General features: G+C 33.3%; 1 protein-coding gene across 21 annotated transcripts in view; it reads right to left on the bottom strand.

Moving 5' to 3' along the window:
- ZEB1 (zinc finger E-box binding homeobox 1) overlaps window positions 1-14,116 on the bottom strand; it is a 193,933-nt gene that overhangs the window by 136,911 nt on the left and 42,906 nt on the right. For 8 of the 21 annotated variants that reach the window (XM_063727009.1, XM_063727010.1, XM_063727012.1 and 5 more), the window contains one exon: window positions 4,412-4,567. The gene's annotated coding sequence lies outside the window, so the exon portion shown is untranslated. 21 annotated transcript variants of the gene reach the window in all.

Raw genomic sequence — 14,116 nt, 5'->3', positions numbered from 1 at the left:
ACATGTAAAACTCAATTTGAAGGCATTATACAAAATAATTTTTAGAACAGAATTCTTTTACTCAGTAAATTTGGAAATGAAAACAACCTTAATGAATTCCTCTCATTTCAGTTTGGAAAAGGAATATTGGATGGCCATGTGTGTATACACACGATATATATAAGAGTACTGAGATGCTAAGATGGCCTCATAATTTTAACAGGTTCATATATCTAAGATACCTCTGTTTATTAGTGGCAGAGCAGGAACTAGGTTTCAGATTTTGTGCTTTAAGTATTCTTTACATGGCTCTTGTCTCCCTAGAGCCTAAGTAGAAGGATAGCATAATTTTTTAGGCTACCATGACACTATATTAATAGCTAGTGGTTTTCAATAGACAACTGTTGACTGGTTACATTAGAACTAATTGTGGTCATGGGAAACCATACTTGTAGTATTGAAATAATTTTCTCTCATTCAGCATCTTACAATGAAAAAAAAATTCTGTATTGCAAAAAAAAAGACACTAGGTTATAAAGTATCTCTAGATGGCATCTCTAGAAAGCCTTTGAGTGACTGCTGAAATTCAGCTGAAGAGGCCCCAAAGCTTAGATGAGAATTTCACAGACTTTTTTTTGTTTAGCAGTAATAATAAAAGCTCTTTACATACCACTCTGAAACATATATTGTATGTATTTTAAGCATCATCTGCAATTATTTCCGTTGGCACAGCTTTATGAATGAAGCAGGATATTTTTAAGATGAAGAAATTATCATTATTGTTATTATTAACTAAACCAACATATGGAGCCCTTTCTATGCACTTTCCATATGCTAGATGCTCTTCTAGCATTTTCATATATCAAATAATATATTTTTCCACAAGATATATACTCTTATTATCCCCATTTTACAGGTAAGGAAACTGAAGCACAGTAGAGTTATGCAGCTTCCCTAAGATTGCAAAGCTGGTAAGTGTCAGAGTTAATACTCACACCCAACCAGTATGACTCTGGAGCCCAGCTTCTTAACTACTACAACTTGGTAGTTTTAAATGTAAAACTGCTTCATACAATTGTCTTAAATGACGTTTATAATGTGTATAATATGCAAGTGTTTGTTCTGCTCATATTCACGTTTCTTGGTATCTCAGAAACCTGTAGATCTTTCCACAGCAGTTTCTCATTTTAAATAAGTTATACAAATAATAAGACCTTTTTCAGTCTCTGCTAACTGTAAAGAAGGTCAGTCTAATTTTTACATCAAAATGAACAACCTCATTTCATGAGGAATATGAATGGATTAAAATTAACATACTACAGATCAATTTCAAGGTATACTTAAGAAAGGACTGCTTTGTTTTTATAATATCATAAGCCACTACACTTTATTGTAATTACTTGCTTAATGTCTATATTCCCTGCAAGACCTATGGGATCACATCAGTCTTATTTATGACTGTGCCATGCCTTGTGCAATGACTGACATATAGCAGGTTGTTGGTAAGAATATATTGAATGAATAAATGTGATTTGCTATTCCATCTGTTAAATTTATTTAATAATGATCTCACCATAAATCGTAGCTCAATATTTTTAGTAATAACTATTTCACGTTTTACATATTTATAATTATCAATATCATGATTTTACAAGATGTGACATAAATTTCCTTCAAATAATCCTTGTGACTTATATCAGCAGGAACTCCTTTTTAACTTCTTCTTAACTTCTGCCAAATTCTTAAGAATGGATGTAGAGAGGCACCCCATTTTATTTTCTACATTTAAAAGGTTCTTTCTCATATTGAACTGAAAACATTATTTTCCTTTCCATATCTATAAACAATAACTTTTATTTAAATTTTTCTCATTTGAACTTCCAATTCATTTCTTCTAACACCACTGTAATTCGCAACTCATTTCTTCTGACAGTAGAAACTGCCAAATTCAAAACAAAAGCCGTTACATTCCAATATACACAGCCAATCAGACCCTGATTATTTCCTATATTGAGAAGTTATATAATTAAAAACTGATGACTATTGGTAGAATTTTGTTTTAGAAAGAAGTCATTTCAAATTCATTTCGATAAAAGAAATGCTATGTATCATCCTCCATCTGCAATATTTACATAATTACGTGTCTTAAATATCTTTTTGTGGCTAAATACCAAATTCTCCACAGGGCATCATGAACCCATCAAAGCCAATTAAACAGAACCAAAAAGAGCTGTCAAAGAAAAATGAATATCATGTATATTCCAAAGCACGTTACCCAGGAAGGAATATTTCTTCAAGACACTCTTTCTGGAAGGTATGGGAAGGACATCTTTCTCCTAGCACTGACAAGGGGGACTGCCTAGATCTCTAAGTTGAGATCTTTAAATCAGAATACTTGAACTCCAGTTGGTGACTTTGAGTATATCCAGAAAAAAACTAAATTTAGAAGTCACTGCAGAGATGAAGCATAAACATTCAGACATCCAAATGCTCTTTGGATTTTATTTTCCAAAACGTAATCAACATGTATGCTTCTCTGTGTGTGTGTGTGTGTGTGTATGAAAAACATAAATGTCACATTCCCTTCTTTAAAAAGATATAAAGTTGACTTGATTAAGGAAAATCATACTACCTTTAAAAATGTCTGCATGTAACAATTTTAAATTCAGCTGAGGAAATCAGTGTCCCTCTTCAGGGCTTTCCTTCTTGAAATCCTATAAGAACTCTCCCATAAGTGAAATTCTCACGTAAGAATGCTGCTTTGACAGGGCTTTGTTGTAAATTCTTAAGAAATCTAAGAAAATAGAATAGCAGCATAAAAAATGTATTTCTCTATGGTTAGAATTTAGTCTTTCTGATGCCTAGCTTAGCAGATATTAATAGAATTAATTTTAAAAGTTCAAAAGCAAGTTATCAATTCACTCAAATAAATGTGTAGGTTCTGTGCTTTATTTATACACTAACTTTATTGTTCCTTCTCTTATAGGAACTTATGCCATTTTATAGTATTGGTTCCAGTTGCAGTGTGTAATTATATCTACACGGTAATTACCACTGGCACTGGAAGTTCAATAACAGTTAGGGAATATCTGTTTTTAACCCCACCATTTTATTCTCAGCACCTACCTAAATGGGTGACACATAGTAGACAGACTATACAAATATGAATTATTAGACAGAGGGACTAAAGTATGAATGTTGCCATCTCAAGTACTTAGTTCACTGTAAACATTGGAATGATTACATAATGACAGATGCTGTGCTGGGTGCTTGTCACAAGAGCTCTTCCTGATATGTTTGTTATTAAGCTCTAGAAAACAGCTAAGAACATGGCCAGATTCAATTAACATAATTTTGATATCTCTAATTGGGCATGAAAAATTACTCAAACTATGTGAATCGCAAAAATCACATATTTGACAATAGAATGGTTAACAGAATTATAATCTATTATTAATATGCTAATCTTCATCAGCCATTATCTTGTTACCACAAAACTACTATGTCCGTGGACATGCTGGAATAATCTCAGGTAAACATCAATCTTAAAGATTTCAAACTTGCTAAGATGCTACCTCCATTCTTGTCCAAAGTTAACATGACTAATCATGGATCTGATTGGACACAGATGCCCAAAAGAAGGGATACGCAGGAATCAAATATATTCAGGAGAAAAATATAAATTTAAGGTCATCTGAAGTATATGAAAATGTAACCAAATTTAGAAATTATTTTCTCAGTGGGAGTATGTGTAAGGCAGGAGAGAGATGTCTGATTTTATCACCAAAATTTAATTCTGCGCCATATTATGAACAGCTACTCCACTTTGTTTTGGGTATACAGTATAAACATCTTATCCTACAAATTTAATAGTTTCCGCCAAAGTATAGTAGCAATTATACATTTTTAAAGAACTATTGTTAAACTAAATGGATTTTGTCATATGATATTATACTTTTTTCTTTCCTATTTTACAATGAAAGTAAAAAACAAAAACAGCATTCAAAAGACTACCACAAAATTTATGTCTATTTTAAGAAGCACTTATGAAACTGAACAGAAAAACTCAGTTTAGTATAAATTTTTTAGAAGTTAAACTTCAGTCAAGCAATATTTATAATACACTATTTTAAATAACTAAAATAAAAATACAAAAATTGAATTTTTAAACCAGACATGAACTATATAATTGATTTTCCATACTTTTATACTATTTATCAACATTAAGTATGTAAAATCTCTTATCTATAAAACCATTCTTTGCATATATTTTATTAAAATATAAGTGACAGACATATAAAATTCAAACACTTGTCATTATGTCCTAGATTTTAAAAGTTCTAAAATTTTAATTCAAATATAATAAATTGGTAGGCTTTACACACACACACACACACACACACACACACACAATTTAAATGAAAACTCTTACCATTGACTTCCTTTTGATAGTCACTCCATTAGTCTTTCTTGATAGTGCTTTCCTATGTCAAGCAGACAGTAGCCAAATCACAAAATGACATTTGGATGATCATGTCTTCAGATGGAAGTTTTCGGCCAATTGCCAGTTGAGAATTTAAACTGAAAACTAAATTACCCAAACTTTATTAAGTTGTTCCCACACCCACCAACTGATAAGAGCAATAACTCTAAACTGGAAAATAAGGTGAATATGATTTACCTCCTGTTCAAGTAGTCCTAATATTATATTTCAGAAGACATGCTATATAATAAAAGAATCCCATAAAATTCTAGTATCTTCTGAAAATGCTTTTAAGAAAATTTCAATCCCTCACCAAAAAGTTACCTCAATTATCCTATAACCCAAATTAATACATTAGATGATATAATAAATTATGGAGTCACAAACTTAGGTTCTGTCAAGCACTGCCTTCACCTAAAAGCTAACTGTAATGTCTGGAAACACTCTGACAGTATCATCTATATTTATATTTATTAAATCATCAACTACTTGTAATAGTACATACCACAAGAAGTTAGAGGTTACACTTTAGCATAACCCTGCCTGATCATGATACTTTTTGTATTGGGAAGACAAAATTTATGGTTACCAACTTCTAATTACAATACAAAAATGACTCAGTTCCTTTTCTGTACCAGTTTAGGCTCTTTTTCTCTTGATTCTTACAGCTACTCTTCATAGGGACTGTCAATTATATACGATTTTTGACCACAGGCTTTATGATTATTGGGTTGTACAGTCTGTTTTGATCCTTCTCAAATATTAGACACATTAAATTATTCCCAAATGTTAAGATATATCTCAGTTCCCTAACATACTTTGTGCTCAGCTGTAAGTTGGCCCATTTCAATAGTTACTATTGACAATTTAAGTCTTTAGCAAAAATACAATCAAATAAAGCTAAACTGAAAACATGAAGGAAAGAAAAACACGCCCTTATTTTCCTTAAAAAATGTTTCTGAATTTCAACTATAAAAGGTGCAAAATTAAGTGTACATAACTAGATAGCTATGTAAGACTCAGCTGAGTTATAAACATTACACACACCTCAAATTCTCATATATTCTATGTGTAATCCTTCTCTCTCTCTCTCACATACATGTGCATGTGTACACATGCATGCATATCTATCCAACTTATTCCTGATGTTTACCTATCAATAACCTGATACCAAGGCATTATATAAGAGAATATAAAGTGAATAATCTGCTTATGATTAAGAGAAACTGACTTCAGAAACAAAGCCTAGAGCTTAATAAAACTGCTATATCTTTGAGTTAATAACACCGACCCCCAGTTAGATATACTAGAAATAGCATTATTCTATTCATTCCAATAATTTAAATCCAAAATTCTCAATATCAATAACACTTATAAACTATTCAGAGACTAATAAAGTTCTTTCCTGGGTGCTATGAGATATAAAGGAAAGGAGCTTATAACCTAAAATATGATGGGGGAGAGTGAGTGGTACATAAAGACACAGAAATGGATAGATTTCCAAGAGAGAAACAAGCACATTGGGGCAGTTTAATAGTTTGAATAGGTTTATCACATGTGGGACTGATCTGAGAAGAATTTATATCAAGCAGCATTTTTTAAAGCAGAAAATACATAACTACGTTTTTCTTATTTAGCCTAATGAAACCCACAAAGCAAACTGTGATTAATACGGAATACAGCTATGGAAGCATTCATGTCCTCACTCTGGAAGAAGACCAAAGATAAAATCCTTAGTCAAATGAAATTACAGAACATAGAGATATCTCCTCCATCACACCCCCCACCAAAAAATAAGGCTTTCTGTATTTCAGAAACAATTCTAAATTGCTCATTTCAACTCTTCCCAATGATTCCAATCATAATGGCTGTGATGTAATTATAAATTAGGAGACATAATGAAAAGTCACTATCAGATTACAAAATCATGAATTAAAAACCACAGAATGATCCTCTTGGTGTGAATAACATTACTGATAACACATCTACACAAGAAAGCTGGTTTCATGTTCCAGCAGATGATGATCATGAAGTGACTTGTGTTTTTATATAATCTTAAATATATTCTACTCTTCCATTATAAGAGTCTTACAATTTGGCCAGGCATGGACGCTCATGCCTGTAATCCCAGCAGTTTGTGAGGTCAAGGTGGGGAAGACTGCTTGAAACCAGGAGTTCAGACCACCCTTGGCAACAAAGCAAGACCCAGTCTCCACAAAAAATTTTTTAAAAACAGTCTTAGAATTTAACACCACACACAATTTTACAAATAAAGAAACAGGTCCAGTCATATGACACTATTTACCCAAAGTCACACAACTAGCTGGCAGCAAAATCAAGACCTCTTAAGAACCACAGATGCTCTTTTTACTATAATCAAAGAAAGAAACAGTTACACCGTAGAAAGAGATATAATTTTATTAGGAAAATTTCAACTTTTTAAGCTACATACTCAATTTCAGACGTTCACCTCATTAGCTCCAGAAATTGCAAAAGATCAATTCATAAAGTTAGGGAAAGAAAGTTGTATGATTAACTTAAATTTTATACTTCTCTTTTTATACTATTAGCTTTAAGACACACATTCAACCTTATTCCCAACTCTTCAGACTAAGAATATGAGTTTTAAAAATATGTAAAATTTTTTATCAAAACTCTCTCTAAAAAAGATAATTCCCTAGAATGTTCCGTGGCATCACATCTATTTTTCGATCTCCTGACCTCGTGATCCACCTGCCTCGGCCTCCCAAAGTGCTGGGATTACAGGCGTGAACCACTGCGCCTGGCCATCACATCTATTTTTCTTTCACATCCTGGCACCGTTTTTCATTGGATTGGGTAACAAAGTAAGCCTGCCACATGGATAGCAGCAGACAGTCTTATCTTGACTGCTTCAGGTGACATAACTCATTCCAACTCTATATAAATGAGCAGCAAGAGAAGTTCAGAAAATTTGTAAACAGGAAATATAAAAAGAAATATCTGCAAATCATACATTTAATAACGGGCTAATATCTAAAATATTTAAGTAACTCAAACAACTCAATAACAAAATAACAAATAACCCAATTTTTAAAAATGGGCAAAGAACCTGAACAGGCATTTCTTAGAAGACACACGAATGGCCAACTGGTACAAGAAAAAATGCTCAGCATCACTAATTACTAGAGAATTACAAATTAAAACCACAATGCGATATTACTTTACACCTGTTAGATAAGCTTTTATCAAAAAGATGAAAGGTAAATGTTGGACAGGGTGTGGAGAAATGATAACTCTTATACAGTACATTGTTGGTGGGAATGCAAATCAGTTCAGCCGTTATGGAAAACAGTATGGAAGTTTCCCCCAAAAAAACTAAAAGTAGAACTACTGTATGATCCAGTGATCCCACTTCTGGTTATATAGGCAAAGGAATTGGAGTCAATATGTCAAAGGCATATCTGCACTCCTATGTTCATCGTTGCATCATTTACAATAGCCAGGATACGGAAACACCTAAGTGTCTATCAATGGATGAATCAAGGAAATGTGGTATATACATACAATGGAATACTATTCAGCATTTAAAAAGGGGAAAATTCTGTCATTTGCAACAACATGGATGAATCTGGAGGATATTATGCTAAGTGAAATAAGTCAGGCAGAGAAAAACAAATACCATATGATCTCACTTGCATGTGGAATCTAATAAGGTTAAATTCATAGAAGTAGAGAATAGAACAATGGTTACCAGAGGCTAGGGTAGGAGGGTGGTGGGGGGAGTTGATCAAGGGCTACGAAGTTTCAGGTAGAGAGGAAGAATAAGTTTGAGATCTATTCCGTAACAAGTTGACAAGAGTCAATAATAATGTATTAAGTATTTCAAAATAATAAAAGTAAATTTCAAATGTCTCAATATAAAATATTATAGGTGAGGTGACAGATATGTTAATTAGCATAAGCACATCACACTGTATACATATATCAAAACACATTGTACCCCATAAATGTATGCAATTATGATTGGTCAATCAAAAATATTAATTTTACAAGAAAAATAAACAGGAGATTAAAAAAGAAATAGTTGAAACACTTTAGATTTAGTTGTAAAGATATGTCCTCCACTAACTCAATTTAGATTCCACTGTCTATTCAAAGTCAGAACTTACAAGATGTTTCTAGTAAAGCACAACATGCTTACTAGTTCAACTGGTTTCAAAAGTCAGAGCACTTATTAGGCAACACCTAAAATCATTCATCAAAATTATTTTGGACAGGCAGTGATGTTAAACAAATTATTTCCACCATACCACCACCACAGCCACCACTTTCATTCCCTACTCCACTTCCCACAGTCTATGAACTAAAAGGGAATAAAATATTCTTATCATTTATTATTAAAAAGATAAAATATTTTAGCATATGAAACCAAGATTTATCTTATGCTACTAAAACAGAAAATAAATGCTTAACGAGTTTTACTTGAATTACATTAAATCACAAAGTAACATCTCAATACACACACACACAATATTCAGGGAAAAAAATTTAAAAAACAACAAAACAACAAAAAATAATACAAATAAAAATCAATATAACAGCTATTTACATAGCATTTGTATTGTATTAGGTATTATAAGTAAGCTAGAGATGATTTAACGTATACAAGAGGATGGGTGGGTGCAGTGGCTCACGCCTGTAATCCCAACACTTTGAGAGGTCAAGGTGAGAGGATCGCTTGAGCCCAGGAGTTTAAGACCGGCCTGGGCGACACAATGAAACTCTATCTCTACAAAAAAGTTCAAAAGTTAGCTTGGCATGGTGGTGCGTGCTCGTGGTCCCAGCTACTTGAGAGGCTGAAGTGGGGGGATCGGTTGAGCCCAGGAGGTCGAGGCTGCAGTGAGCCATGATTGTACCAGTGCACTCAAGCCTGCGCAACAGAGCAAGACCATGTCTCAATAAATAGATAAATAAATAAATAAAGTACATGAGAGGATATGCATAGCTTATATGCAAATACTATGGCACAGTATTTGGATTTTGGTATCTAAGGGTGTCCTGGCAGCAACCACCTGAGGATACTGAGGAATGACTATATATATAGACACACACCCATATAGAGTAAATATATATGCATCTACATGTGTGTATGTCTATGTGTGTGTGTATATATATATATAGTATATAATAAAGCACTCTTCCTAAAATCATGTGAGTATTTTAGAAAGTGTAATTATTTAAAAATTTTCCTCAATGGTCCAAGTTTTTGGGTGCATGCCTACTTTTTCACCAAGAATTGTGACAGGCTTCCTAAAAGCAAGAGCAAGTATCTATATTTAGGTCTAGTTGTTGAAGTATTCTATATAGAGTCAGCATATTGATATTTCAATTTATATAAGAACCAGTTTACATTCATATTATTCACATTACTTAAAGCAATCCTTTAGAAAGTGAGTTTAAAAACTATCAACCAAAAAAATATGCCTCATCCTTTTCATGGATTCTGGACCTATTTATAAGAAAGTCGTTTTGGCGACAAGTTACTTAATTTTTATCTGCCACAGTTTCTCCATTTGTATAATGAAGATAATAGCATATTACCACATAGGCTTGCTGTGAACATTAGGTTAATAGTTGCAAACTGCCTAGAAAAGTGCAGTAAGTACATCATAAGCCTTCGAAAGCAGAGCTATTACAATCATCATCATCATCATTACCATTATCACTACTACCACCACCTTCATAAGCATCTCAACTGATTCTTAGTAAAAGTGTAGAGTCCTAGGCCACACTCCCAGAGATTCTAATTCAGTATCACACCAAAGTTCGAGAATATTGTGTTAAAGAGAAAGGGGAATAGATAAAAAGCCAAGACACTATGTATACCAGTATCATCTTATAAATACAGTAACGGAAAGCAAAATACTTTAAAACAGAAAAAGCTTCAGTTTTAGAAGTCCAGTAACACCTTTACTTCCTCCTCTAAAATACACACAACTTATCCCCAAACCCAGTGGTTGCTTTCCAATGACCCTGCTACTCAAGAGTAGAAAGGATACAGAAATAAGTAAGAGGCACCGGGCTCAACAAAGAGTTGAAGAAGCTTATATACTTCATTACTTCTTGGATAGAGAATAGCTAGCAATTTCACACACAAAAAATTTATGAGTAGAGCAATTATCAAATATTTGAGCACTAACTGTATGTGGAACGCTAAAGGGGACTGAACTATAAGACATAAAACTTTCCTGGAATCTCATTGGGAAAATAACCTCCCACTTTCTTCCAAGGATCACTGAAGTCTTGCTCCAGCTCAAGCAGTATAAGCTGGGAACTCAGAGAAGAGATTTTAGTTAGGGTCGACAGGAAGGCTTCATAGAAGAAAAAGATCTTTGCTAGACCTCATAATGACTAAGATTTTTATACACAAAAATTGCATTTCAGGTCAAAGAAAACAGTGTGAGCACAAAGCAGAAACTTGGAAGTACTACAGGTATTTCAGGACAGTACGTTGAGTATTTGCCAACGCTGGAAAGGATGGTTTTATTCTCTGCTCAAAAATCTAATTAGTACTTCAGGAAGATTGTTTTAGCAAACAATGGTGTGCATCATGGGGTATGTTATGATAGTGTAACCCTGGCTTTGAAAATGGACAGAGACGGGAATCTAAAGGATTATTTAAATTATGGCCAGGGGCAGTGGCTCACGCCTTCTAATCCTAGCACTTTGAGAGGCTGAGGTGGGAGGATCACTTGAGTCCAGGAGTTTGAGAGGAGCCTGCGTGACACAGCAAGACCCTGTCTTTACAAAACTAAATAACACAAAAAAAATTAATTAGTTAATTGGCAGTGAGGACAAATTAGGTATCAAAGATGATTTAAGTATTACGTCTTTTTTTCTGGAACTTCTCAGTCTGTCCTGGTATATTCAAGATGAAGGAGATGGTAGACAGTGAGAGCTATAAAAAGTAAGCTCAGGGCTAGTCAGAGAGAGTTTAGATTAGGGGGAAAGGACTAACCTGTGGGAGCAAAGGTAGAGAACAGTTTGAGCAAAGACTTGGGAGCGGGAAAGTGCAAACATTATCCTCAGGTTGATTAGCTCTGATTTGCTAGAGCCGGCAGCTCGCAACTGCCTTTTCTTTCGAATGCATCAAAAGGCCCTAAACTTGTTACTGAGGAAGAAAGAAGAGGCAAAACAGTTTAATGCATAGAAAGCCTATAAATGATGGTAATCTGGAGTTTAAATTAAATATTAAATTATGTTCCCTATATTCAGTAGAGCATACAAATGTATTTCGATATAGCTGATCATGTAAAATGTTCACAAATTTGGCCTGGCCAACAACAAAAATCAACAATAAAGCTTTGCTATATTCAATCTCACCCCTACTTTTTCAAAAAATTTTAATAGGCAATTTTTATGGAATTCATTATATTACACATATGGATCTTCTCAATCAAGTGATTCATATGACTGTTAAACAGCTCCTTAAAGATAGAGGCCATGCTTTTCTTCTTTTTTCCCTCTGGTACTATCAAAACTCAATGGTATAAGGTATGGATTTAGTACACTTATTAAATGAAAGATATCCTATAATATGACCTGTGAATGGATGAAATAAAAGGTATGAACAGTTATAAAATTCCATAATAACAGACATGCAATTTATTAGAGCATCTATGCAGTACTGTTTCAGGTTACTGCAGCTCACTGTAATGCCACTACTGTGGCACTAGTAAATGCAAAATGGCCTTGAGAACTCTGTGAGATTTTACTTTAAGTGTATATATGGTTTCTAGGTATTTACCTTTGCATTTAAAAAAATCACTCACTAATTTATGAACTCTCTGGGGATATTCATAAAATATTTCAACATGATTAGACTTGGATAAAAAACTGTTTTGCATGTTTATGTAAAATATATTTCTTGCATCTAAATTTATATTTTCACTCTCCAAAATATTTCAGCATATTTTATTCATCTGATCCACCAAATTAACCAATAATATCTTGTCACATACCATTCATTTCTGAATAATTAAAGAGATCTTAACAGCTATCATATTTTAGGGATACTGACCCTTTAAACCTTATAGCATCATACTAAAATAGGCAAATACCATTTCCAAAGTAAGTGGGTCATTTATCTTAAAGTATAAGGAAAGGAACTAGCATTTGTTAAAATACCTCCTAAACTATGTCCATTATATTTAATCCTTACAACCCTGAGAGATAGTATATACAAACCCATTTTACAGCTGTGAACTTGCTTAAGGTCCCACAGCTATTAAATTATCCTGTTTTAATTCCCTTCATGTTTGTCTAGCTCCAAGTCTAAGCTCATCCTTCTTACAATAAATACCTGGAACATTGCCAAGTACCATGTTAAAAAAGAGGCTAGGGCATAAAGGGGCAGGGGCAGGGGCACAGGGCAGTGAAGTAAAAGCAAACATTGTAAAGTCCAAGTACTTTACTCATTGAAGTGCTCTTCAAATCTATTATGAACATTCTTTCTCTTACTTTATTCACAGACACCCTTCTCTGTACACTAGTAGCTATAAGAATTAATATCAAGCTTTGAAAAAACAGACACTTTATAAAGATGCAAAGCAACAATAGCTACTGAGAATTATTTTTGAAAGGACAAATGGCCCTGTGACATACCTCAGTAGCCCTGAGGCAGTGTCTTCAGGAAGACACTGTCTTAAGAAATTTTCATCAACAATCCACAGTCACTATATTTTATAATAAGAAGGGTTGAGATTAACTGTTCTAGCAATCAAAGAAGATAGGTGTTTGTTATCTGGAAAATTTACTAACTGAATGTCCAATGATGCTATGAATAAAGATGAATAAAATTTTGATTTTTCTAAAAAAATTCAGGAAGTATCTATGGTATCATTTTGTACTTTCCAAACAGAACAGAATGTACAAATTATACAGTTAATAACATCAGTTAGTAATAAACATAATTAAAAACATTATAAACATAGAGAAAAATATTAAAAATTCCAAAAGGTATAAGGTTCTTAATTTTAAGAACAGAAAAACTATGGTTCCTGTGTTAACAGAAGCTGGCAGTAAACATACCCCTTTCAAAGTTAAAAGAGTATTTCAGAATGGAGTTTTAGAGCCTATAGCACTTTATAAATGAAGGTGGAATTTTTTTACTCCAATGTACTCCTTTCTTCTTTCCCTCTCTTTCCCTGCCCTTACCTCTATATCATAACACATAAGAGTTCTCATTTTACTTTAAGAAAAATGCTATCTCATCTAGTATAAAAAGGTGAGACAACTTTGCATTTTAAATTAACATAGGGTCTTTAGGAGTTTTGAGGATTTCAATACCAAAATGCATACAGGTTGGATCTTTAAAAACTGTTACAGTAGAAGTGCCAAAACACAGTCTCTCTAGCATTTTGAACAAGGTTTCACAATAATTAGCACTGCAGTAGGTAATTTAACATGTGTGACCTTTTGTATAGTAACAATTCTAAATAACAGCCAAGAGCACAGTCATTTATTTGTTTGTTACCTTGATTTGGGGCAAAATGACACAAGAAGACCAGTTCTACACAAAGAATTAACACAGTACTGTGCTAATATAAGTAAATAAAGTTTAGTTCAAAGAGAAACAAATAATAAAAAGTCAAAGAGAGAACTGAGCTGGCA

The sequence above is a fragment of the Pongo abelii genome, chromosome 8, assembly GCF_028885655.2.
Source record: "Pongo abelii isolate AG06213 chromosome 8, NHGRI_mPonAbe1-v2.0_pri, whole genome shotgun sequence".
Taxonomy (NCBI): Eukaryota; Metazoa; Chordata; class Mammalia; order Primates; family Hominidae; genus Pongo; species Pongo abelii.
Note: the sequence above shows the minus strand (reverse complement) of the source record. Positions and strands in the feature narration are given on the sequence as shown.